This window comes from Coloeus monedula, assembly GCF_965178545.1.
Source record: "Coloeus monedula genome assembly, chromosome: 1".
NCBI classification, from domain to species: domain Eukaryota; kingdom Metazoa; phylum Chordata; class Aves; order Passeriformes; family Corvidae; genus Coloeus; species Coloeus monedula.
The window spans coordinates 48,339,880-48,367,650 of NC_138781.1; the positions used below are offsets into that span (position 1 = coordinate 48,339,880).

The 27,771-nt window shown below is 40.9% G+C and overlaps 1 protein-coding gene across 3 annotated transcripts in view; it reads right to left on the minus strand.

The window, feature by feature from the left end:
- Positions 1 to 27,771, minus strand: part of ELMO1 (engulfment and cell motility 1) — a 305,477-nt gene that overhangs the window by 67,256 nt on the left and 210,450 nt on the right. Inside the window, exon 1 of one of the 3 annotated variants that reach the window (XM_082295296.1) lies at positions 14,049 to 14,115. The exons of the other annotated variants lie outside the window; for them this stretch is intronic. The gene's annotated coding sequence lies outside the window, so the exon portion shown is untranslated. Of the gene's footprint in view, positions 1 to 14,048; positions 14,116 to 27,771 lie in introns of those variants that run through there. 3 annotated transcript variants of the gene reach the window in all.

The following is a 27,771-nucleotide window of genomic DNA, read 5'->3' on the forward strand; positions in this document are numbered from 1 at the left end:
GCAAAACAAATCCAACACAACTACAGACTTTGAAAGAAGTCTTAGCCACCACGCTTCCTTTTGTCTGAAAATACCATCTTGACAGATGTTAGCCAAGTAATCAGACATTTACGTGTAGCACACAACACAGCCTGGCCATCAGAAACATCAGCGGCATCTGTTAAACACCGTCTGTAAATTCCCTCTTGGTGTTCACAGGTTGGTTTTGAGCATAAGGAAAACTTAACATTTCTCAAATTTCAGTGCAGTGGTGCTCTCCATACCTCCAGAGATTTCCAAGCTGTCAGAAGCCATCCACTGTTATCCATGACAAAAAAACCCCATCTCTGCTCTACTGAACACTGAAATGAAATGCTTATGCTAAGACAGATGTGGAAGTCTCCTGGTTTGTGAAGGAATAAACATGGGCTAATATACATGGGCTATTTTAAATCCAGATTAAGCAGCAATTTACACACAATATAGAGGGCTAAAGAAGAAAAAGGGGATGGGGGAGGTGGATTTGGCTGGCTCCAGCTTTCATGGCACTGTGGCATAGAAACTAGATGCTTTCTTGCTGTGATCTCATGATGGCAACTTCTCTTTCTCTCAAGTCTATTTTGATGCCTCAGAGCAAAGTACCAGCCTCTATTTGGCCACTATGTTTTATCTGCACACTGACATATACAAAGAAGGATGTGAGAAAACAATAGAAGAAAGCGAGAAAGAGAGAGAAAGAGAGAGAAAGAGAGAGAAAGAGAGAGAAAGAGAGAGAAAGAGAGAGAAAGAGAGAGAAAGAGAGAGAAAGAGAGAGAAAGAGAGAGAAAGAGAGAGAAAGAGAGAGAAAGAGAGAGAAAGAGAGAGAAAGAGAGAGAAAGAGAGAGAAAGAGAGAGAAAGAGAGAGAAAGAGAGAGAAAGAGAGAGAAAGAGAGAGAGAAAATTTACTGCAGTTAAAATTCTCAGAATAATGGGGTGACTTTGGACCAGATTTCAGTTTGTCTCTCACACTGGATAAAAAGCCAGGTTTCGGACCCCAAACTGGTACTGTTCATGGACACTGATGTATTTAAAATGTTAAAAGCATCTGTTTTGAGACCTTTTAAAAACATAATACATAGGAAGTGGACAGACATTTTGGTCTGCCTACCCTGTATCAAATTCCAGATGACCACATGGTTTAATGCCTTGCATTCACCGACAGCAAAAAAGGCTCTGCCTTACTGGCCAAATGCGAGCTGTGCCTATGGCTCCAAAAAGGAATCCAAACTGTTCCTCACATCATAAACCATGCCCACACCAGTTCTATCAGAACATGAGCGTTTTTGCTCACAAACATGATCAGGGTCATTAAGATCCCCTCATTAGCAGAATTTTCTACTGTCTCTGCATTGGCATGGATGGGCTGAGAGAGGGCAGATGCTGGAATCTCCTTTATTCTGCACAGGAGAGCACATAAGCCTGGGGAATATTGAAGGTGTTTTTAATTAATGCAACATAAATAAAACTGCCTGAAAACATAGTGAGGAATAGAGGCTCAGCCTTCTGTAGGTCAAACCCAAAGGCTACATTCGTACCCTAGGACAACTTCATTATCCTCAACTGAGCTGCACAAGGGATTAATTTAACCCTCAGAAAAGGGTCAAGAGAAACTGGGAGAGGAGCAGAATAACCCATTAAAAAGAGCTATAAGAATACATGTTGATAGAGTTTAGTTCAAATTCCTCCTTACAGCTGCTGTTTTTTGTGCAAGCAGGTACATAGAGTAACATCACCATTTCTATTCTGCTCCATCTGCTGTTGTCAGAGCCCTTTCTTCTATTATATATTCTCAAATGGCTTTTAATTTAAATCATTTATGTTCTCAAAACCCTAAGATCTGGTGAAGTACTGAGGCTTGTTCACCTGTCTACTTGAAATTTTTTCTTTTGTTTCCTTTTAACTAATTCTTAAAATGTATCTGTAAGCCAGAGAACAATTATTTTTTTTTAAATGAAGCTAATTGTTTCAATTGTGGGCCGCAAGCAGTGTTCCTATTCCAGAAGGAGAACACTGTCAGATTCTAAATGTGACTGTGTACCTTAGGTATAAAATTGTGCAGTAGCTCATAATTGTATGGGCTTCCACTACCAGGCTAGAAAAAGAAAAAAAAAGGGGTGGAGAGACAAAGCATTAACAGCAGAAACATCCTAGGGCTCAGCATTTTTTAAGATCAGGGACGTATTTTTGGTAGCTATTTATATTTTCAATCTTTTCTTCCTTTAAGACGATTGGTTTTTGGTCAGCATGGTGAAGATGCCACATTGTCTTTTATTTGTTTTGATGAACTAAAGCATCCCAATGTAAATGGAAGCATTGGAAAATGTAAATGATACAGAAGTTACTCAAATACTTTTTCCAATCCCAGCACTTGCAGAAACAAGGTGGAAAATACCTCTGTAATAGATACCTAATTGAAGGTGACCTACCTATGGTCTCCAAAACAACATGGCCTATTCTCTCTTCTTCCCCCTCTCTCCTTATTCTTGAGGGTTCCCTCATTCCTTCCTCCCCAGTAAGCCAACTGGCACATCTTCCCATCACACAGCAAGCCTGCATCTTGCACTGAGAAAGGGGATATGCACAGAAGGAGGAGACACTGGCCATGGTTGTGGTGGGGGACACCCCAACCATGTAACGACCTGGAACTTTTATGTGACCCAACATTGCTCAACAAACAACTGGCATCACTGGTCTAGTTTAAACCTTGACAGCGTCCAGCTACGGACTATCATTTATTTTCACTTTATATAGTATGCTTACCCGAATTTTAGCTCTATCTAACCCAAATTTGGCTCAAACAGTGGTAAAATTGAGTTCTGAAGAAAGATAGCCCTCATTTGGACGCAGTGAGCCAGAAATAAGTTGACAGAACACAAGACACAATTTCAGGGTTAGCACATAGCATTGGTTACTCCTGCTTCTCTACAAAACCTCTTGTGTTACAGGAAATTTCACATCTCCTTTAAGAAACTAGAATTGTGGTATTTTAACTACAAAAGCATCCTTGGCTAATAAAATGTGTTTACGTCTGTTAACTTTATTGCAGCTCTTTTGCAGGGAAATCTTAACCCTAAGGGCTCAAGCCTGTTTTTGCTTGCTCTGAACCACAGAACTGAATCTTCAGTACACTTTTGTATCTGCAATATCCCGTTAAGTCAGGACAGTGCTACTGTTCACGGGTGACAGAGGCAGAAAGCCAAGAACCAGGAGGAAGTTACCCTGCTTGGTTCAACGTGGTACAACAAATCTGTGGTGGATGGAAGGACTGAAGCAGATTGTGTCAGTTTGATGTAGTCATCAACCACACCATGAGACAGGACTTTCTCCTTTCCTACTTCTCAGAGACACGATGCCTGCCAAATACAAATAATATTTTCTTGCTCAAGGTTGGTCTTAGTGTTTCCACTCTGATATGGCACTCTGATACGAATGTTCTCTCCTCCCTTCACAACACACACTGCCAGCTTGAACAAATCTTGGCATACTGTTCTGCCTTTCCCCACTGTTCACTCTTCTTTGCCATCAGAGGCTGCAAGGACGTGCACCCTGCTTTCCTCCCTTGGATTTTACTGAGTACTTTATTATTCTGCTCTGGTAAAATTCAGAGCAACTTTAATTCATTTTTCCAGAGCTTTAGAGACAAGTCCCTTTACTAGCTTTCCTAGTTTTAAGGAAGGATACTAAAGATTTCCAGAAGAGATGTACCAAATTGGCCTGTATGTAATAGGAAACTTGCAAGCTAGTGTCACGTACATCCGCAGATTGTTCCCATGATATGCTTAGAATGTAGCTTCTAAGTGATCAACTTGGCCAACAGAGAATTTATTATGCCTCTCCAGCTAGAAGTTGAAGCAAATCTGAGTGCCCCCTGATGTCAGTGGAAAGCTACTAGATGGCATCTGTAAACATCTTCAGCCTGACTCCTGACACTTGCTCAGCTGCAAACACAACCACTGGCTTTATTGCATCATCCTGTTATTTTTGCTTCTAAAGTCCTTTATCTTAGGACTGATTTTCTAAAATAAACTAGAAAGGAATGTAAAATGCTATGATTTAGTATTTTAAAAGAGATTCACCTAATTCTGAAGGCTCATTAGCAGCTTCTGGACGAGGAAGGGGTTGCAGAGCAATACGCCTGAGAACTGGCTCCCATTCTTGTTCTCCCTTACAGCAAACTAGAACATTTAGGGTAGGATATCTGCACTGGAGGTATAATCAGATCATGCTGATATCTGTATGAAATTTTTTGTGGTTACCATGAGGTGTTCTCTCCTATTTACCATGTGGCAAGACAAGCCACATCAAAACAAAGCACTGGGGGAGACAGTGGACTGCCAGATCAGTGAGCAAAAGTGAACAGCCTGTACAGGAAAGTTCTTTTTCATGATGCTAACTGAGGTTTTGCCAGAGGTGAGACTTCTAAGCAGGGGTGATTTTCACCGTCACTGAAGTAAGGCCACCCTCAAAAGACCCTAATAAAAGAATGACATCTAAGCATTACACTGAAACCAACTAATAGACCAGCCTAACTCTTATAGAAGAAAATTCAACAAAATCTAACCACCTGCTAGGTTAAGCCAGTTTCTATTGAAAGACCAGTAACTCCAGTGTGGCTCTTGATGAGAGGAACACAACTGACTGCATGGGGTTGGATTATCATCTTTAGAAATTGGTGGTTAAGGATCCTGAAATACTACATGATCAAGAGTAGGGCAGACAGAATCTCAGGGGATCAAATGCTCCCATCAAACACAGGTAGTTTAATATTCCTTTCTATCAAACCCAAAAATACACAAAATAGTGGAAATCTGCACTTTTTCTTTCTTTTCAAACTCATACTTCTTTATGGTATTTTCAGAACTCCTTCTCAAGACTGATAACAGCAGGAAAATAACTTGATTAGCAGGCAATATCTTTATGTTGTCTTACAGCCTTGTTTCACTTAAACATTTGTCAGTATGGCATATGTATAAAACTACTTTTTTTGGAGATGCCTTTAAAATCTGCCTAGAATCCCATGAAAAATTAAAATTACCTGGAAAAACACAGATCTGCATCTTCTGCAAAAATTTACATTTCCAGTGAAGATCCTGTGAGTTGTATTAGTAAAAAGTCTTGTAGGACTACAGAGCGAACTAAAAGGTGATGTAAGCCCAGATTATTTATAACATCTATACACACAGAGACAACCATTTTTCTTCTTGCATCAGTAATGGCAAGCATCCTAGTTATCTCCTCCTACTACATAAATCTGGATTTCCCATTAATTTCTAATTGGATGCATGCATACTAATGTCATATTGAAAAAACTCTCCCATCTGCAAGACCAAGGGACTCAGCTTTCTTAAGAAACTTCTTACACTTTTCAAAGTAGCTCAAATCACCTTTGGATAGCACTTGCATATTGGAGTAATACCACTCAAGTCCACATCATGGCCCCTGTGACTAATTCTGCTTAGCACAACAGAGAACTACAAAATTTGTTATTAAGAAACCCATTCTTAGACATAAATTAAATGCGCTTTGGTTAATTATCTCCTCTCTGTCTCATGTACATAGGGAAAAATCGAAGAAACAGAGAACTAAATTGTAAAAACTGTAAATAAGACCTTTTTTTTTAAAATATATACAGTAACTAAAGCAGTATCCTTTCTGGACATTTCATCAAGACTTGTGCCAGTACCCTGCAGAGTTAAAATAAATGTAAAACATTACAGCCAGAATTGAAGAGCTAAGCATTCACAGCAGGGCTTGATTGTCAACCTACCATGATCTAAAGCACACACGTCTACTTCTGCTGAGTCAATGTAGTTTTAAAAATAATGGATTCTTTTTTTAGAAAAAAAGATTTCCTAGGTCTTCAGGGCTGTTAAGGTTAGCATGGACTATTTATAGGCATCAATGAAAAGGAGGAAATCTTACTTTGCTCTCCTACTGTTTGCTGCTGGTAAGAGTAGCTTGCAGGTTTTCTGCAAAATCTCTGTCATATCTTGACAAAACTGGAATTATCAACAGGGGACAATTGCATGGCAGCAAGATAAATCAGTGATATTACAGAATGACTTGGAAGGATGAAACAATTTGATTGACTGTGCTGCTGGACTGTAGCAGCCAGCTTGGCTACAAGCATGCACTTTCTCTTCCTTTCTCCCTGCATCCCGAGAGCAGAGCAAGTAACAAGCTGTTATCCCTGGTGGAACATTCTTTTTTGTATATCAGTAATCAAAATCGTTACTTCTTTTGTGACTGACTCACACAGAGCTCTCTGACATCTCTCATTTTCTTTAGGAGGAGATGCTCTTTGACTGACTTCATGGTACAATTTGACTACTTCAGCCCAGGAGGAATTCAACCCCGTAATTCTGGGGACCAGCCTAAAACTGATGGGAGTTCTAGCACTTGTTTCAACATGGTCAAGGTTTTGCCTTCTGGACTGGTGCTCCTTTTAAGCAGCTCTTGAGTTTGCACCCTGATCATGATGTTCATACAAGCAATGAATAATGCTGAGGTGACCAGAATCGTGAAGCAGGACCACTGTACTCAGCCCTAAAAGTGCTCCACAACCTGCTGGGTTCACCTTTTATGGGTGCTCTGTGGCACTGGTGACACGTAGATGCTCCAAATGGGCTGTGGCATCAGAGATGCACAATACCCTTGCTAGGTTAAATGGTTTGTCAGCAGTAATGATGAGAACACCAGATCAAAGGGATGATCTGAAAGGATTGGGATTCAGGCCCAGGTGTCTGCCTGTGCAGGAGATCATGATGAAATGTGCACATTTCTTCACAATCCCAAGAACCACACAGTGTGATTATCTGCTCCAAACTGCAATAACCTCTAGGATTTTGGTGCAATAAAGCCTTTAAATCATAGTTTAGGCAAACTTCTGGATCAGCAACTGAGCTCTGGCATTTAAGTTTAAAATCACAGAATTAGCTGTGGGGCTTTCTTATACTTTTCACATTACAAATCTGTCATCTCTCTGACTGAAAAACCTCCAAATTTCATTCAATTACTAGTACCCAATAACAGTTAACAGAATTAGAAAGGTGTCTCTTTTATTCTTTGTTGAAACCTGACAGAACGTCCCAAAAAATCTGACACAATCCAGCAACTGTTTTTCTTACCAGGTCAGTGATAAACAATAATGGTCAGGACTGTATGCCTGAAGCACTTGATATTTACTCCACCAAAGACATTCTTAGACAGAAAGTTTTTTGCTTATACCTTAAATATGTAATACAAATTCAAAACCTTGAAATTCACTGGGCTAGAACCTTTAGCAATGAAAATTGTTATTGGGATTGGTGCAAAGTTCATTCTGGAGTAGATGCCCATGACTTTTGAATGATGGAAATCCTGCATGCAGAGGTGAACTGATACATAATTTCATGCATGAAAAAGCAGAACTTATTTTAAGACTCACTTGTACCTATTCAGTACCATCAGAAATGAGCATAATTCCACTTGCCATTGAAAATGGAACTTATGACATTCTAAGCATAACGGCAAAACACTGTTGCTGTTTGAGATAGGGTGATAATTTGAATAGGGGATTTTAAAAGGTAAGTTGGGAAGTGAGAACAAAGGAATTTACTTGTGAAACTGCTGTGAATAGACTTTCCATTCTTTTATTAAATATTTAACTGGGTTATAGTAGCATTTAAAGGCAGAAAAATTCAAGACCAACTATTAACATATAAATATAACCCAGCTCCTCACTGCAGTTACAAAGCATCAGAAGTGTTCCTAACTCAAGCCTTTTCTTATTTACTCTATGCACCAAAGCAACTGGTGGTGCAAAAGTGAGAGGTTTCATGGACATTCTGTATGTCTTTGCAGCCGTAGCTATTCCTAAGCACGACCCTGAGGGCTTAAACAGACAACAAAGAGTCTCACATTAGGGAGGCTCCCCTTTCTGAAAGATGAGAGAAGCTTCTTTTGGCCAAGTGTCTTAATTCCAGCCTCCAAAAGGTGAGTATGGGGAAGGGGAGAGGAGAAGATCCCTTGCGAGGGCATAGCAAAAATCAGGAGGGAAGCCTCATTGATCTACAGTCCTTCCCTTCCCTGTGGCTAGGGCCACAGATACATTTTAACTGCTTGTGTTGAACACAGGAACGGTGAGGAAGTTTTCTTGCAGGACAAGGTTCTTCCATACACAACACTCCTCGGCACCATGCTCAATTATCTGATGCGGAGGTGATAACCTTGTGGTGCTGCCAAAAACTGGGACACGCTTCCCTTGTAGGGCACTCAAAGCTTTAGCTCCAGCACGTTCTGGCACATCCCAGCTGGCTGAAAGCCAGGGGCTCTGCTGTGGCTGGTTGTGCTGAGGCAAGGGAGCAACACAGCAAAACACACACATTGACTCTGCTGCGCCTTTTGCTGATGATCCCTCCACACAGAGGAAGGACAAGCACTGCAAAGCCTTCCTGGTGCTTTCACACAGGACAGCAAGAAATACGAGCACACAAACAGAGCTGCATTTCTCAATCTGCAGACACTTCCTCTCAGTCCTCCAGGACGTATCTGCCAGAGCAGGGATAAATCTATACCTTTGCCAGAAAAATGGTGGAAACTGGGAAAAACACCACACCTTGATGAGGGGCTGCAATGGTAGAATGAAATAACACCACACTTTGCAGTGGCTTCTGTTAGGCACCAGGCAGAAACCCCAGTCTAAAGTTAGAACCTTATTAACTTTCATGGCAAAGCACTTGCAGAGCTATATTTGTAGGGATCTAGAAAATCTATTTTTGTTTATGTTTGCAAGTCTGTTTAATCAGCTTGGTGAAGCTAACCAATAAAGAAACGTTCTGCAGCTATCCTGAAAGTCTTCCCTTCGCTTCCAAGATCCGTGGGTTCATGTCTTTCATAAATGTGAACTCATTCAAATCTTTTCACAATTTCCCCCACTTTTTTTTATATATCCATTTCTTTCTCACGGGTGTCAGAATACAATAACAGCTTTGATCTTATTGGAGACAACTATATGTGGGTAGATGCTTTTTCTTGAAATGCAGACTGGGAGTGGATCCAGAGGTCAAGCCAGAAGGTTACATATATTTGAAAACCTCACTTAAAGAAAATCCCTTTGTGTGGCTTCTAATATGCCTCTGAATGTGAGTCTTGAAACACCTAGCTGTGAATGCTGCTCTCTGTATCATGATGTTCCAAGTCTTAAAAAAATTGAATTTCAAAGAGAAGGGAAGACTAAGAAAGTTGGGTTTGTAGCTATGGAACAAGCACTTTTTTTGCCACATCAAAAGCTCTGATAAAAGCAGTCCAGTGATTCAGGATAAGAGCATATTATTTGATGTATTAATTCGGCAGTGGGCTAGCACTAGTAAGAAGATCTCCTTTTTCACCCCACTACAAGATTGCTTTTGTGCACTACAGAGAAGTTTAAAACGCCCAAGATAGAGCTAATCAAAGTTCTAGTTTAGATGAAGATGTCATGCATGTCCTCTGAGGTCTGATTTTCACATGCTTTTTTGAAACCACTGAATTCCTAAGTTGCAAAACCTGGTAGAATTTTGTGAAGTCCACAAAAAATGGATCCATGCCCGGCAGACTTTTGAAAATGCTGAAGGTTTATTGAAAAATGTATGGATTCTGCAAGTTACCAAAACCAAGGATGCATAACTGAATGAATATTTTCATATTCAGAATGAATATCACAACCCTTACTGTACTGAAACTTTATTTAATTTGGGTGAGGTATGTATGCAGATGATGCTACACTGGGAACTGTAAGTATGGAAGACAAAACACTGGAAAGTTACATGGCCTCTCATTCTGGAAAAAGAACTTTAAATTGAGCCTCTCTGACACAAAGTCAATGTTCCTTCCCATCATTATGCTTCTCCTCACAGAAGCATGTGTCTAAGGGGGGCTGTAGTTCCTAAGGATGGGGAATGTAAGGTGTGTGAGCTTTTTCTTAACAGATGCTCCAAGAGAAGGAAGTACCAGCAATACGACCTCAAGAGAAAGGGAGTTAATAAAAACTTCTGCTTGTGGCCATCAGTACTGCTATCCCCACTTTTCTTTTCTGAAGAAGCAGCAGGTGTAGGAGAGGGGATGGGATTTCATTAAAGTACTCTAGTTTTCTGGAAGATTATCAAGTCAAAATATAGAAAGAATGTACAATTTTTTTCTTTTACATTTTTGCATCTAAAAAAGCAGTAAAAAGCAGTGGTTCGTAGTTGTGGGTTTTTGAAGAGACAAAATAAGTGAGATCCATAAAAGCAGCACACTTGGATGGGGAAAGACATGCTTCCAGGAGCCTGTGCTGGGCTGAACTCTAACTTCAAATGATAACATACATGAGGTAGTGGCACACGATTCCTCTTTATGAGAGTAGTCCTGAACTCCTGCCAAAAATCTCTCTATATGCCACTTAGTGCTTCAAGACAAGAAGAATAATGACAGGTCTATAAAATCTGCTGGAATTGACAGTTCTTATTGTTCTGAAAAGTTTTCGTGACGCACAGGAATTTTCAGATTAGCACTGCACAATGTTGAACAAAATGGGTGTCAAGCAAATCAATGGGCTTTTCACAAGTCACAAGTCTTTGTTTTACTGCTGTTCCACTTTTATTCTGTGCTTGGTGTTGCTTTGTTGTGTGCATGTGCCATTTGAGACGTGAGTGTGCATGCACTGAACAGGGAGTGAGAGCTTTCCATGCCATGATGTTCCATGTAAGCAAGTCTTAGCATGGAGAAACTTTTCCTAAAAAACTTGTTTTTTTTTTTTTGCAGACACAAAAATAAGGAACTGTTTATATTTGTGTGGTTAGTCTCAACTGGAGTTACAACTGTCTTCAATTCATTTGGAGGTGAACATATCAAGCCACCTTGTTATACCTGTGTGTAAAAATTTGTACCTACTCACTTGAATAATGGGGTGAAAACCAAACACATCTGAGGCAAAACTGAAGACTGATGGCTCTAGCATCTCTTTATCTAGAACATGAATGACCATCAGGGCTTTTGTAACTGAAGGAGGGAAATAATGAAACATTCAAATTTGATATCTCTGGACACTTATAAAAGATCAGAATTTCTGCTCTATGCTTCCAGTATAGACTAACATATGAGTATGAGGCTCTACAAGCAGATAAAGGATAACCGAAACAAAACTTGTGGAATGTCTATTCCACTTAGGTTTTCAATATTACTGTCACTGAGGCAAATAGAAAGAAAAAATTAACCCTCTGCCTTTGTGAAAATCTCTCTCTTCCAAGAAAAATATAAGCATAAGACTGAAGATCAGATCAATGCCTGGTGGCATCTCGTGTAAGTCAATGGAGCTATGCCAATTTGGTCTGGCACCAAGCATTTTAGAAGACATATGAGCCCATCAAACCAAGTGTTTTCCAATGCAACCAATTAAAGCTACCCCAAGATAGCGTTTTTTTCAGCTTCTGCATCCTCCCAACTGCTGCCAGCATGCCACAGCTCTCACTGAAGCCTACTCACTCCTCTGTTGCTGGAACTCTTATAGCCTGGGAATTTGAAATGCCTCTCCCACATAGATCCTCCCCAAGCACTAACGACGAGCAACTGTTCTCTGCACCATCAGGTCAAAAATCTAATGCAAGCATGGCTTTGACTGCAACACGAGCTTTTCCACCTCAGGCACCACTGTGGTTTGAAGCCCTCAGACAGACTGATCCAGTGCTTAGCAGTTATACGCTGTCTCCCTCGCTCCCTCCCCCACGGTCTCCTCCTTTTATCTGCTAATGCACAGGGATAGACAAAAAAATCCCTTCAAACAAGGTTATGGGAGAGAGAGGAACTCTATCACATACGGTATTTGCCTAACACTGGTGACTAAATTTGAGAGGTTTGTGTTGTTTGAACTATATCCCTGGAGTGCTAACAAGAATTAAAATATCATCTTAAGAGTTGCAGTGACCTTAAAAGACAATGTTCTCCTAGGCTTTCACCATCAGCAATCAGAAAATAAAGCAGAAGGCAGTAGGGATGGAATTAAAAACCCTCAAAGGTGCAATTAAGCTTCATTTTGATGCATCCCAAAGGTGTTCAAAATGACCAGCCTGGAGCCGGGAACAACCCATGCCCAGGTGTGCAAGCGTCCAAGCTTTCTTACAGATTTTTATGGAGTATCTCAGCCTAGATCAAAGCATCCACCTTCAAGATGGGGAGTGGGCACATCTCTTTGCCTAGACTGCCGTATGCAATGGGATTTTCAGCTACACCAGTGCTAAGTAAATACAAATGAATGATACAAGACCCTGGGGAAGGTGACATAGCAGCAAAATACCTTCTTCATTAAAAAAGAAAATTCATTCTTGGCACTTTCATCACTGCCAAACAAAAATAAGTATTGCAATAAAAGCTAACAGTTATCTCTTTTTTGCATACCTTAGGAAAATGCATTTTTTCTAAGCCCAGTGGCATAGGATGCCTGGGGCCATCATTTCAATAAAAGGCGACCCAAACACCCCTGGGAAACACAGGGAAGAGTGACTTATATCTGTGTCTTCAGAAAAAGCAATAACTCAAGCTTAATAAGGGGTCCCTCCTGCGTTTGTGATACATTGGGTTAAACACCCAAAACTACACAGAGGAGCTTTACACAGCTTTCATCAACAGACACTCTTCCTGTATTGATGCACAGAATTCTATGTTCTGTAATTTTTTAAAATTTATATTGATCCAGCAGTTCTTGAAAACACTGACAATTCTTTTTTTGGCATCAACTCTGAGGCAATGCTGATTCCTTTAACTGGAGGGATAAGCTCCACGTACACACCTTTCCTGCCACAACTTGCAAGGCAAAAGCAAAGGTTACCAGCTTTTAAACCGTATCAATAAAATTTACACCCTCAGCCTGAGATTCCCAGGCAGCAATGTGACTTCTCAGCAGTTCCTAATGCCGGGAAATGAAGCTGTGCTTTAAGTTCTAAAATGAACACAAGACACCAAAAAATGGATCCCTAAAATGCAGCCAGCTTCATAAGATGTTTGCACCCAGTTTGGTTACTATAAAATTCCTGATACACTTGACTAGCTCAGGCACAGGGTGAAAATACAAAAAAGGTGTTTCTAAATCTTTTTCTTCCCATTTCTGCTGTTTCTCCTATGTGTTTCCACAAACCAGGTAAGATAACTAAGTCTCTGAGAGGGTTAAGCAGAGACAACTGTGACCTCCATGCAGCAAAGCTCCCTGTCATGATAAAACATGAACAATGCTGAGCTGAATTCATGGCTGGTGTAACTGAAGTAACCCCAGAGGGTTACAGAGGGACAGATTTGCACACACACTTCCCTCCCCTTTCTAAATATACTGTTTCTGCTTTACAGAATCAAAAGCAGAGTCCCAACAGGCAAAGGAATCAACTTCTAACACATGCCCCACAATGGTGAAAAAGGAAACTCTCCACACTTTTCACATACCCACAGGTTTCATAAACAAATAAGAAAGCTTTTGAATTAAATGCATTTTTAAAAGCCTTCGAAGAAGAAGAAATCAATTTGAAAAAAAGAGAAAAGGAACACGAAGGGTAGGAAAAGCAGTGACTTTTTTTGTGCTGAACACAGTGATGAATGATGAGCAACTTGTGTTTTCTTGGCTCAGGGTCTGGACTGGCGTTTGACAAACCACTGTAATAACATACCTGTTATTATTATACCAACACCACAAACGCTGGTGGCTACATGTGGGCACCCCAGACTTTTGTGGCTGAGATATTCTGCTCCATGTGGTTTGCTTTCTTTTTCAAACACAGGGGTGATCTGAAATACCCCGAAGAACACAGCATCCTTCCATAGACTAGCCTTAATTAGGCTAAAAAATCGCCCAAGGCAATGCGAACAGCTAACTAGTTTGTCCGATGCCTGAAACCATTTGGAAGAACGCATCTCGTCACACGCGAAACAAAACCGAGGAATCCTTCACGCCATTTACAGTTGTAACTAATTTGCTTTTGCCATTCCTCGACACCATTAATCGCTCCATGCCCAGGCTGAAATAGCAAGATAAAGTACACGGATCTACTTACAGAGATCTCGTAGCTCCATCGTTCCCGATGACAAATTCACCCCCCACACGGCAGCGAGCGAATGACTTAATGCTGCTTTTCGCGGGCGGCCCCGTGCGCACGGGCAGCGGCAGGTGGTCCGTGGCGAGGCTCTCCGCGGAGACCCGCGCCCGGCGCAGCCATGTGAGACGCGCTGCCCCGCGGCCGCGCACCTTTGCCCGCTGCGCTGCCCGCGCCCCGCGCGTAGCTCCGCTTATGTGCCGGGCGCCCGGCGGGCTCCCATTGGCACGGGCGGGCGGCGGCAGCCAATGGCAGCCCACTCCCGCGGCAGGGAAACTCCTGCCCGCTTATTTAGCATCTCGGGAGACCGTATTTCCGAGGGAGAGCGCCGCTTCCCTCGCATCCTGCCATCGCACGGCGGGGATGAATAGATCAGAGATCTCCGGCTCTGGGGCTCCCCCTCCCCGCCCGCTCCTTTTGTCCCAGGGCCCGGCGCTCACCCAGAGGCAGCGCTGATGGGGACCCGGCACCCGGGTCCACCTTGGCGGGGGCCGCGGGGGAGCGCGCCGGAGCTCCACAATTACTCGCTCCATCGCCATGGAAACAGCCTGGATGCAGCGGGCTGGATTTGTGTAGCACATCTGCTGCCAGGCTCATAATCAACTGCAATCTCATCTTTTTTCCCTCTGCTCTCGCTGCTTATTTCATTGTGAGTTTGCTCTCTCTTTTCATACATGCTGGGAAAGTACACGCAGACAGAGCTGTGTACGTGTTGACTTTCTCCCTGTGCAAACACACCACACACACACAACACACACGTGTGCACATACCCCAAATTCACTTGTACACATGCATATGCTAAGGAGGTACACTCCCTGTGTACCCACATCACGGAATCACAGAATAGTTAAAGATCATCTGGATCCATCCCCCTTGCCATGGGCAGGGATATCTTTTGAGTGCTGGTTGCTTGAAGTCCCATCCAACCTGGCCTTGAACACTCCTAGGGATGGGGCATCCACAGCTTCTCTGGCAGTCTGTCCCAGTGCCTCACTACCCTCACAGTAAAGAATTTCTTCCTAATATCTAATCTAAATCAACACTCTTTCACTTTTAAGGCCATTACCCCTTGTCGTGTCACTCCGTGCCCCTGTAAAAAGTCCCTCTCCAGCTAAGGAAAGTGCTCCAATGTCTCCCTGAGAGGTGCTCCAGCCCTCTGATCATCTTCTTGGCCCCACTTTGGACTTGCTCTAACAAATAATACACCTTATGCACATTTCAGCTTTAATTAACTGACCAGCAGAAGACAAGACTACTGTCAAAATACTGTATTTTGTTTTCCAGTTCCATATATTGTATCTCTCCAAAACAAGGTGAAAATCTCAGACAGCTATTTGGAAACCTCCAAAAATGCATCTGGCACCCACAGACAGTGACCTGCATCTTCAAGCAGCTAATTCTACACTGGGTATTTCCTGTCCTGTTAGGGCCTAATGAAACACATCACTAGGAAATCTTTATGCACAAAAGGGTTGCTACTCATTGACAAAAACTCCGTCCTGACCTCTGACAATATAAGGAAGGAGAGATGATTAGAAGAAAAGAACACTGGCGAGAGAGACAAGATTCCCAAGCCAACAATGCAGCAGCAAAGGAAAAGTTTGGCAGTTGGGGGTATTTTCTGGCTGCTCCTCAGACTTTTTCAGGGACAACTGAAAAAAAATCTTTCATTCTTTCCATGTTCCTGTTACTGAAACTGCAAGATGAGGAGAAAAGTCAAGTTCATGCATTTATATTAAAAAGATAACCTCAGACAGACCATGAGACACGGACATACTATCATTATGGTGTTAAGAAAGAATTTCAGATGGAAAAAAAATGAGGATACATTCCTTTTTCAGGAACCCTTACTTGCATTTATTTAACTAAAAGAAAAAGAATAAAAAAATGAAAGCTCTTCTTAAAAAACCTCAACATTTCTGTATTGCACTAGGAACAGAAATCCACTCCATTTGCCATGGTAAATAGAAGCATTTTAAAATGCACCATGACAGAGACTTGCAGGTAGATTCATCTCCTTGTACAATAAAGGCCACTCCCTCATAAATGTCTTCTACCTGTGTCTAACCCAGAGTCCAGGAAGGTCTTCCAAGCCTCTTGGTCTAGTGCTCAGGAGCAAGGCCATAACAGAGAGCTACAGCAGAGATTTGGCTTTTCAGGCCATCTGTGACTCAACTCTAATTCTTGACATAGAAGTGAGCTTCTGAGAGAACTGTATTTGTAATGGCTGAGGATGCTGTAAGGGTCCACTTCTGGCAATGCTGTACCTTCAGCTTTTCAGTTGCCTTTGGAGCAGCACCATCACTATACGGATTACCCTGAGCTTGCCAGCTTTTGCGGTCATTCTTTCAGTCTTGAAATATTAAACTGTAGAAAGATATTCAGTGTGCATTTTTAAGGGAATGAGGGCTAATTAAAAAGCCTAGATTTGCTGACAGAACTTGCTGTGGAAGAAAGCAATCTGTCCAGTTCCATCCCTCTCCCACTCCTCCTTCCACCTAAATCACACAGGGGAGAGGGTGGTCTGAGAGTGTGGAGCATGCTCTGTCATTTGTCTGTGAATGGTGAAACACTTCAGCAGTTCCAAGGCTATTTTTGCTAGCTGTTATTGTCATGTCATGGACTGGATGCATTGTCAATATGTAGAGCTTAAAATAATCATGCAAACCAACAATAAATGTTTCAATGCTACTGTACAATGAAAACCAAATGGCACATCCCTAGAAGGTCTCTACAATTAATTTTTTAAGCCAAAACTAAATTGAAGAGGTTCCTTATGAAATACATTGTTCCTTTCTGTTATGTGATGCACAGAGTTCAAAACTCTTCATGAGGCTGTGCTTTGCTAAACAAAACCCCACTGCAATAAAAAAAAAAAAACCAAAAAAAAAACCAATTAGCAGTGCAACTTTGATGTATCTGGAGAAACTTTCCCTTGGTCCAGTTTCCAAAACTCCCATCTGCATTTCACATGCTCACAGGGAGAAGATTGTGTCCCAGATTAGGGCAACCAGTCAAGAACTCAGAAGACACATTTTTAAGGTCTTTCCTTTCATAGGAAAGGAGCAGAAGTGACAGAGATCTCTGCTTCCGACAACAGCAAGCCACTAGATTTAAGGTTATGAAATCTCACCTTTGTCACTTTTTTTCCTTAGTAATCTCCCCTGCAAATTGCATTTCTTTTCTTCACAAGGTTGTGTTGTGAGAATAAACACACTAAGTATTTCACTGCAATCTAAAAAGCAGGACAAGACACAGACACCTAAGAAAGCTTTTAAGGGAGATCAAAAATTCAAGGCTAGAAAAATCCAGGAATTTTCAAAGCAGCATAATAAATAAGATTTGTGAAAAAATCTTCTAAGATAGGAGGATAAAATGATGCTGTTTAACCAGAAGGATAAAAGATTTCCAGGAAGGCTTCACACCAAAGCTGCTACTTGTCAATCCGACAGCAGCTCCTGCCAGTATGCTGTCATGGGCTAAGACCTGTTTGTGTGTGGGAGCTGAGGAACAATCAGTGATGATATAATGCTTACTCATTCTTCTAGATCGTGGGTTTTTTCTTTTTTTAGCCTAGATACCTAAAGGGGAAGATGGTTAACCTGCTAACAGTTCCCAAGTCACAGACTTGCTGGTTGGCTCCCAGTGACTCCTCTTCCAGTGCCATAAATTACCTGATAATTCTGAGTAAACTTTCAAGCCCTTTCAAAAGTCCTTTTTTAGAAGCAGCTGATTTGCACCAGGAACAGTTAGTCCTATTGATTTATTCCAGGAAGACTGACATATTTCCCTTTCACATCTGTATTCTTGAAGTGTCAATTAGGACCTAGTCTGTAGATAATACAAACAAGTGTTTCAGAGACTTCCAAGGCCATATATCACATTTAGTTTGGTTTTTCCCAAATCTTAGTATCAGAAAACTTCATGACTCTTGTATCAGGAGGCCCCTACACTTTATTTCAAATGACCAGGTTTGAAGGTTTGGGGTTTTTTTCTAATACTACTGCATCAGAAAGAAGATTTTGCATAGTAACACAAAAACACAAATTCAAATGAAAATGCTGGGCCAGAGCATAAAGAGACATCTATCCTTTCTGCCATTTATGACAGGTTTACTACAAACCACAAAGCTTATCTGACTAGGAACACACAAGTGATATATAAGCTGCTGAAAACAGTCAGGAACACAGCTTTGCAAATCAGATTAGACATGACCTTCAGAGGTGATCTGCCACCATAGCACCCAGAAGGTCTACATGAATTACAGAACGACAGAAGCTTTCATTCTGCAAAGCATTTCCACCATCCAAGCACCAAGGAGCACCTTCAGTGTTTACAACCTTCCCCTGTGCTGTAACCACAGGGAGCATTCAAGTCTCTTCCTGCACCACCGGATAGGTTTCCCCATTCTGAGGATGCACACACATGTTAAAAAACTTCTAGATACAAAGACATGCATTAAAGAAAGTCTCCACTTGTCTTATACAAATTAAATCATAGCTTTATAGAATTTCATGCAACAGTCCTGGACATACACAGCAGTAGTCTGGATGATGACTGTCTAGGGGTGTTGAATTTGCAATTCTTCTTCATCATCTCTGACAACTGAAGCTCTTCAGCTAAGCCAAAGACAGCCTACAAACGATCCCGAAATTGGCTACAGGAACTGACATGAATAGTTCTCAGTTTTCCTGTTGCTAAATGATTACATGTAGTCTGAGTAGTGAAAGGAGACTTCCTAGTCTAGACAACATGACTGTAGGCTCCATTTCCACCTCCAGTGTTAACTATAAGAAGATCTAAAATGCCTTGCCTTTGATACAGAACCAAAATAGCCACATCTTAGGAAAAAAAACCCAAAAACAACTAAACAAAAAGAAGAAAGGCACCACAACCCCTCATAAGAAACCTAGTCTGAAAAAGGAAGAAAGAGAAACTGGGTTGCTTAGAGGAAGACTGTTCTGTTACAGTGAACAAATCTGGAGTTGCATAGATCTTGATACATGCACAAGGAAAAAAATAAAATTATTTCTAACCTTGATACTGGATACAGCAGACAAACAACCTCAAGTGATGTTTAGGTTTGGTGGCAGTGTCATATACAATCATAGTTAGTTTGTCTTTGGATAGCTATCATATTAAAAAAGCTCTTAAAATACACAAGCCCCTGCAGCTGTCTGCAACCTTTAAGTCTTGCCATTTCCAACATACATTGCAGTCATATAGCATGAGAGGGCACTGAAGAATTTCAAATCAATTATAATAAATCCAGACAGTAGACAGCAGAAGGTTTCACAGTACACATCATTGGCTTCAGGATTCTTCACATAGCACTCTTAAATACACAACTGCAAGAGGCTCAGAAATCAGCTTGTGAGTTTTAAAATTTTCAGTACATTCAGACCATATGAGCATTATCTGCCAAATTTATCACATATTCTTCATCTACTGGTGGGGTTAGGATTTTCCCTGCTCCTTCCTTTGCCCACATTGCTCAAATGCATATCATAATTTTGTGTGAAAACCCTTTGCAACATACTGAGAGCATTTTCAGTCATGTCATTGTAATCTCAGTTCTCTCATTCAATCACTGTCTGGAGTACTCATGGCCAGGACAGAACAATTTCACATCGCTGCAGTATTTTGCCTTTCATCTTTAGCTATTTCTCCAGCCCGTGCTTTGCACAGGCTGCCAAACAAGCAATAGAAGCTGGGTTTATCTTCAATCCAAACAGTCTAAGACTTCCATTTAATACTTGGGTCTCTGTAGGACGGGCACTGTGGAATGTACATCGTACTAACACTGTTGAAGCAAATTATGCCCTGTAGGTTCTTGCTCTTTCTCTTTCATGCATGCATGCTCCCCTCCATCTTATTCATTAGTGCACTGCAGTTTTCTTCTAGAAGATGGTAGTTAAATCTCTACTTGATAATGTGAAATGGTAACATAATGATTTCTTTAGCTTTTCTGATTTTAACAAAACCAAAGAACAATAGGATGGACAAAATAAAGGAAAAAATCATCTGTCTCAGTTATCTAACTCAGTCTGATGCTGTCATGGTTCACTGTTTAAATAATGATGCATGATTTTTTTATAATGTTAATTACATAAATAGGTACTTAGGAACTACTTAAACAAAAGATTATTTACCCCATTGACTGGAGAAACCCATGTGTCAGCACATCTGCTGCACAGGAAGATTAAATCTGTTCACACAAAACTCATGCTCTCCCTTGCTAATGGAGAAGAGATTAGTAGTGTGAGACCTGAAGCAGGGGCTTTGGGTTTAATCCAACAGACCCTTAAGACTGTCACAATGGATGATGCTAGCAAACATCTCTGGATTTCTAAAAACCCAGTATTTACTTGCCTAGCCACTCTGGAAAAAAAAAAACAAACCAGGATTTTTATTGAGGAGCGATTTCTATGTGTGCATTTTAATTTTGGAAGCTTCTGCTGTGTGTTAAGAGTAACAATCAAACACCCAGCAGCCTTAAGGGGAACTGTTGCCATGATTGTGTACCTTTAAGGCCAGACTGACAATGCTAGTTGATGATGTTTAGAAAGAGTATACTGAAAACAACTCAGTTACAGAGTTATCTTTGCCTTGGTTCACCTTCCCAGCTGCTGCTGAAGGACCTCCAGACTATTATTTTAATAGCTGTTGATGAGTGCCAATCCATGCTTATCACATCACCTTAGCACTGCTTTTGCATCCCAGGCTTGCAGGGAAGGGTAAGTGTCGGAAGACTCCGGTGGTGCAGAAAGGGATTGCCAAGACTACAGTTAATGAGAAGAACAGAAAACATGAGTCCACTTTCCAGGTCCAGCAAGCACCCAACAAATTTTCCTAAGAATGTGTTCTGTCTGCTTCCACCTCATGCAGGAATGAAAGTCACATGAATGCTCACATAAGCTGAATGAACAGTTAGGGCTGTTTACCATGGAGTTATTGCAAGTGTGCTCTAATAGGAGCAATTTACTGAGTGAACACTTAGCTTCAGCCAGAAAGGGCAATATCCTCCATCCACACCCTCATAAGGTAATTCGGAGCACACAAAATGAGCTACTGATGCTTCTATTCTGTGTCAGCCTCTGGCAGCAGGCATCCTGAGGATTTCAAAGTCTCCCTGAGCTAGGCTTTGCAACATCCCTTTCTCAAAGACACTAACAGCCACTTTTTCAATCCGTGTACATGGAAATGTGCAGCCAAATATACATACCCCAAACACGTGTTGCATGCACAACAGAAGCGTGCCCACACACGCCCATTCACAGCCAAATGTAGTATAAATAACCTCACTATATAAATAGGCTTGCTTAAATGAAGTCTCTTGCTTAAATAAGGCTGGCATAAATACTCTTTCTTTATGCTGCCTGTTTCATTTCATGTTTAAGTCTGGAAAGTGGCAACTCTGTTGAAATGACCAGAAAAACCCCACTCAAAGTCAATAGATAAGAAGGACAGGTGAGCTCAGCATCATGATGTCACTGGTGAAGATTTTGTGAAAAGAATAAAAGGCAGGCAATTTATTTTTTTGCATGAGTGTCTCTGATGTCAAGGTAGATAAATATTAGTAAGACAGGCAATAAGGTATTGAAAACAATCAGAGGAGATCCTCAAGCACTGAAGAAGCAGCCCACACAAAACTAAAGTTATAAAAATAAACCTTGCATTCTCAGTTTAAGAAAAAAAGGGGGGGAAAAAAGCAAAAATAATTAGAAAATGAAAAGTAACTTTTCCCTCTTTCTTGGCATCTTTGGAAGGACACCAGATGACTGTCCATACTCCTTACTGTGCTCATGTCTGTATTCCTCAATATGGTTTTATGGACATTTTCTGTCTTATCTTTTTCAAAACATTTCAAGAAGCTGTTAAGACTGCTTTCTCTGAAGATGGGTAGGAAGGACCGGCTGTCAGAAAGGACTCTCTGAACCTCCCTCCAGCAACCCTGCTTCACATTCAGCCCACACACCAGGCCCATCTCTATCAGTGTTCTGGCTCACTTTGTCAGGGCTGTTGCATCTGCTCAGAACTTCCTTCCCGCTAATGAGTCTCTCTCTAATTGATCTTCAGAGTACATATTTCTTCAGTCTCCACCATCCACGAGCTAAAGATGTGTCAATACTGCAGCATGGCAATGCTTGCCATTGCAGAGACAAATCCTGCCTTGTACTCTCTTTGCTGAGCCCTCTGCTCTTTGCACATGGTAGGTGGAATGATTACTTCATTTTCCAAGTGAAGACACAAATTTATAAAGGTCAAGCAATGCAGAGGCAGTTGCCACGGTGGGTACAAACTCCAAGTTTTCCTCACTCTTCATTACCCAGCCTCTGAAACACAAACATATCTACAGTGCTAAGCCAGTAGTATTTCTACCTGTTACATTAGTGCTTTGTTGAGGGTTGGACCATTTTCATTCCATTAATGCTTTCCTTTAAAAACATTTCAGAATCGGTTTAAAAAAAAATAAAAATAGATGTTTAAAAAGATTTCAGTCTTTCTTAATCATGCAGGGATTTATTTTCAAAGCAGTATGCCAGGAGTATTCCACGTGACTCTCATTCATGTTAAAATTAGAGTCACCAGAATAAACCCCATATGCTGCTTTGAAAAGGTACTGCAATGTGTCCAAGGAAAATTTTTGCAGCTTAATGCTGCTTGCACAATTTTTTGCCTGCTTTTCTTCTTTTGATTTATCTATAGATTTTTAACATACTTTTTTTTTTTTTAAATTACACTTTGTATTATCTAGAAAAAACAGAAAGAAGGGATTTGCTGGTTTTCTTGGTTTCTCTGCAGCCCTTTTATTTTAAAATTATCAGTTTAATCAGAGTAGTTTTGCTTTGTAGGATGCACAGCTTTTGGAAGCTTTTTTATAACGCTTTTTAAAATACAATCAGTGACGACAACCTTTTTACCCTAGCCACAGTCTGCAGTGAGGTCTGGCTGCCTTCCACATCTGAGCTGTTGTCCTTTCTAGTGGTGCTCAATATTTCTGTGTTAGCCTGAAACTAATTTTCACATCTGGACAACAGGGAACGTCTTTCCGGAAAGGCCGAGGCAATAGCGTCTCCTTGGAAGTAACAGCACTGATGCTTTGTGCTGGAGCCACGCACCAGGAATATACAGGTTTCTATATTCATGGTCTTGCCTTACTTTCTGCCCAATCCAGAGCATCTTTAACACCTGTGGCAGCCACAGAAGCCCACCCACCCAAAGCCAGCTGCACTGCTGGGCTAACTGTGGGCACAGGGTGCCCTAGTTTGCCTCGGTAATCACGGTGAGCATTGCAGATGCTGTGCTCACATATGCACATACTGGTAAATACTGTTTGATTATTAAATTTGTCATTTATGACTGCGGTCTTTCTGGTCATTTGAAGAGAGAGAAAAAAAAAGTTCTGGCAGCTCTGGTTCTCTTGTAATTGCTCTCAAATTTTTACTGCTTCTAACTGTGCATGAGAGATTGTGCACAAAAAGACAGTGTGAGTGCCATCTCTTCTGTTTATCATCATCTTTCTCATTACTGTCTCGAATTGCCACACAGTTTCATTTCAGCCATTTACACCAAAAGTGCGGCAAACACTGTAACCACTTCATTACTTTAACCTTTAAAGGATGTAAACAAAGAGTAAATATTTTGCTTAAATGTGGAAGATGCTTTCCATCATAGAGGAAATAAAACCTCTCCTTGCTAACATAATTGTGCATCAGTATATGAGAAAAGAAACCAAGACATAGTTGCCCTGTCATCAAAGCACTGACAAGTGAGGTGTGGGCTAAGTTCCCATCTCTACCAGTAACTTTTCAGGCAACATGCAGGAAGACATCATTTATGTATTCTTGTTATCCTACTAAAAATCACTTAACATCACCTTTCTGTTCTCCTTTTCTACTCTTTGTATGTTCTGTTGACTTAAATGGTGTTCTCCTTTGGTCATAAACTTGTGCTTAAAAGAAATACCTGAAACTTCCTGGGATGGTGAAATGACAACTTGCACCTGAAGCTAGAACCTGTAAGCAACAGAGCTTTAGCAACAGCAAATGTTTGTGTACAAGACAAGCACATATAAAAACCCCAAAAAACCCAACAGCCAGCCACAAGACAACAAGCATCCCCAAAACCAATCCACTAGTAGCCAAACATGGCTCTGCAACTTCTACACACAGGACCCGCTTTAAGTATTAGGGTTCAAATATGCTAATGAATTTCTGTGGTTAGAGAAGTTACCATGTCGGCTGAGCTGTAGTAGTAGCCAGTGGTAAACATTTAGTAAAACACACTTTTGTGAATGTTGGCAAGGAATTTTGAAGAAATGCTTTCAACATCACATTTCTGAAGGAGTTTGAATGCCCCTGAGTAATAACAGTTCAGCTGTCAGAGCTAAGACAAGCTAAAACTGCTTTAAAGGGATCACTGCAGTTAAGGGGGAAAGCCTGACTTCTTGAAGTGGCTGTAGAATCCATCACAAGGATCTTTTGCACTCTATTTAACATTAGAAAAAATTTATGAGATTGGCTGATGCTCCATCTGACTTTGTTTCAATTATGATTAATGATATGAATTACTATTTCTTCCCGTTTGGATAAGATATCCTACTGCATAAGAAAGTAGTTTTTACACATAAAGCTACAAAATAATTCAGGTTGCTAGCCAGTTCTAGGCATCAAGTCCTGCAGACACAACAAAGCAAACTTCATACTTAAGTTGGCTTCCTCAGGGCAACTCTGGGCAAGTTTTGGGTTTCTCCAAGGATAAAGATTTCATAATCTCTCTGTGCAACTGGTTCCAGTGCTGCACCAGTATCAGTAGTTGGGAGTGTTTTATCCTTCTATCCTAACAGTTTCCTTCATTGCAACTTCTCTTTTCTTCTTTCTCTGTGTACTTCTGAGAAGAGTATGCATCTTCTCCTCATCCTTCTTGTTCAAACAGTGGCAGAAGGTACAGCTGGATTCACCCTGGATCCAGCCTTTTCCAGGATGAACAAATCTGGTTCCTTCACATTCCCCTTGAACACCACATGCTCCATCCCCCTTAATCATCTTGGTGGCCCTTTCATCAGTTTCTTCCCATTTCTAGGGCACCAAACTGGACACAGTCTTCCAGCTGCTGCCTCATAAAGGCCAGGCTGGGGGAAGCAATCCCTTCCTCTGCCATGCTAGCTGTGCTTTAGCTAATGCAACCCAGCATGCAGTTAGTCCACACCACACAAGGGTGCACTGGTGATTCATGGCACTCATCAGCCAAGTGACCGTCCTACAAGGAAGCACCTACAATGATATTTGTAAAACATGAAATTAGCCTTTCTGAGTCCTTAATCTGCTTTGGCAATCACCCATCCTCAGCTTTTATTATCAAAGAAAATATCTGCAGAAATTAATATCAAAACCCTGGCCATCATAAAAATCAATACAAGATACTGAAGTGTTACTCTAGTACTAAAATCAAGAAGCTTAGAGAAGAAAATTTGAATCATCAAACTCTTTCAAATTATAATAACTAAAGCAAATTGAGCAGCTATGAAACATCCTGTTCTCTGGAGCTTAAAAGCAACAAGGCAATAAAACACCCTTAACCCATGCAAAGGTAAATAAGTTTTATGGAGATATTTTCTTTCTTTTCTCCTCAAGCAGAACCACCAGTTTAAAGATTTTGTCTGGTACTTTAAAGATTTTACACAGCAAAGGGCCATTTAGGCCATATATCTAATTGAATCAATTTTCAAGCTGCACACATACAATACCTTTTACCTGAGGTTCATCTCCCAGATTGGTGAAGACGGTTCTTTTATCTAAATGAATTAAACTTTGAAGCGCAGTGTGTGTGAAATTCAGCTAGATAAAAGAATATCCTGTTCTCTGCCATCATTATTAAATGTTGTATTTATACCGCTACTTCTGAGGTAGGACTTTTTTGTCCATACAGATCAATTTTTAGGAATAAGAAACACATGTGTGCATGTAATTTTGTACTTTACAATTTTAACAGTGGCCCTCAGATTTTTACTACTGCTGAAAATACATAGCTGCCAGTAACACCCATCCTGGGTCCAAAAACTGGCTTCCAATATTCTATGACCTGAAAGGATCTTTTCTGATGTCTTGATGGATGTGGCTGTCCAAAGTAGTCAGTGGGTGTCTCCAGCTAGAAAGTGAGAAAAGCCATTAACAAGGCAGGTGGAAGTACTATGAGCCATGCCATTATTCCAAGGAAAGAGGACAGGCAGAAAGAAAGTCTGGGGGAATAAATTCTATTGAAGATTGGAGTACTGAACAGGGAGAGAAGCTAGAGGAAACTTCACTTAAAACTGAGAGAGAAATTCAGTAAGATTTCTACCTCCAGTAACTAGCTTTTTAAAAAATCACATATAGGTCTTAAAATGCAGGAGTATCAGTTATATGACAATCAGACCAAAAAAGAAAATCACTGGGAAGGAAACAGTCCTTTAACAACTTCCAGATCCCTAGGGAAGGAAACAGTCCTTTAGCAGTTTCCAGATCCCTAGCTTACATAAAAATGAGTTCTTGGAAGGAATCTGAAAATCTTGACAGCTATGAGATTACATTCTTTATCTCACACATCTGATTTTACAAAAGCAAGGATGTTTCATTTTTCCACTTGGTGACTTTAGAGATGTTATTTTCACTATGAAGGGCTGGTCAATTGCTTCTGAAGAGGCTGACAATGTAACAATGATGTGATGAGATCTATGGTTTCCTTTGGGCTCTTGGTTAAGTACAACAAAAAGTTCTAGGCAGCATGTACTATTCAAGCAAAATGGACAGAACTGCAATTTTTAAGTTCTTGCTGCTGAGGTTCTCTTATCAGCAACACAATTAGCATCAGTCAGTTTCCCTAAGACAGAAAACTGATGCTTGAAACCTGAAGACACCTCTCCAGAGAAAAAAATTACCATAAAATTCAAAGCATGTGTAGAAACTGTTTCTCCAGATGCTTTCACACACATCTTCTAGAAGCAGACTTGACATTCTTGATGGAAGGATTGGTTCTTGAGCATTTCAATTTCATGGCGATGGCACAAATATTCAGCTGACATATCATTCAGCTGACATGGCAACACCTTTAATAATCTACACAAATGTCTTTTTCAAGGATTCTGGTATTTGTTCCTTCACCTCTCTCTGGTGTTTGGGTTAATATACTTTAATGGTATCAAATCTGTCTCCCTTCCTGTGCTCAGCTGTTTAGGTGATTCTCCTCAGCTTTCTGGAGAATTAGTGTCAGTATTACTGAGGGCCTTGCTTCTCTGCTTACCATGACCAACATATGAAGGCAACTTTAGGAACTGGAATGGAGCCTCTCAATAAATTATATTTTAGTCATCAATAGATCCACAACATTTTTTGCATACTATTCAAATCCACAGTGAAGAGGGGAAAAGGCAAAGAAAAAAGAGCCTTACCACTTTCAGAGGGACACACAACACCTTCCATCCCCCAGTAAGCTATCTAGCTCTCAGGCAAAAAGTGGCAGAACCCAAGTTCACATGTCTCAGCTTCACCACCATCCCAAATAACAACTGCCTCTGCTGTGGTCTCAAGGCCAAATACTCTCTGGGGCAAAACCTAACACTTCCTGCAGAAAGTACATGCTAAACCTCTCACCTCCTCCATTTTCCCTCTCATCCAGTGTCTGGGAACTTGAGGACAGTTCACAT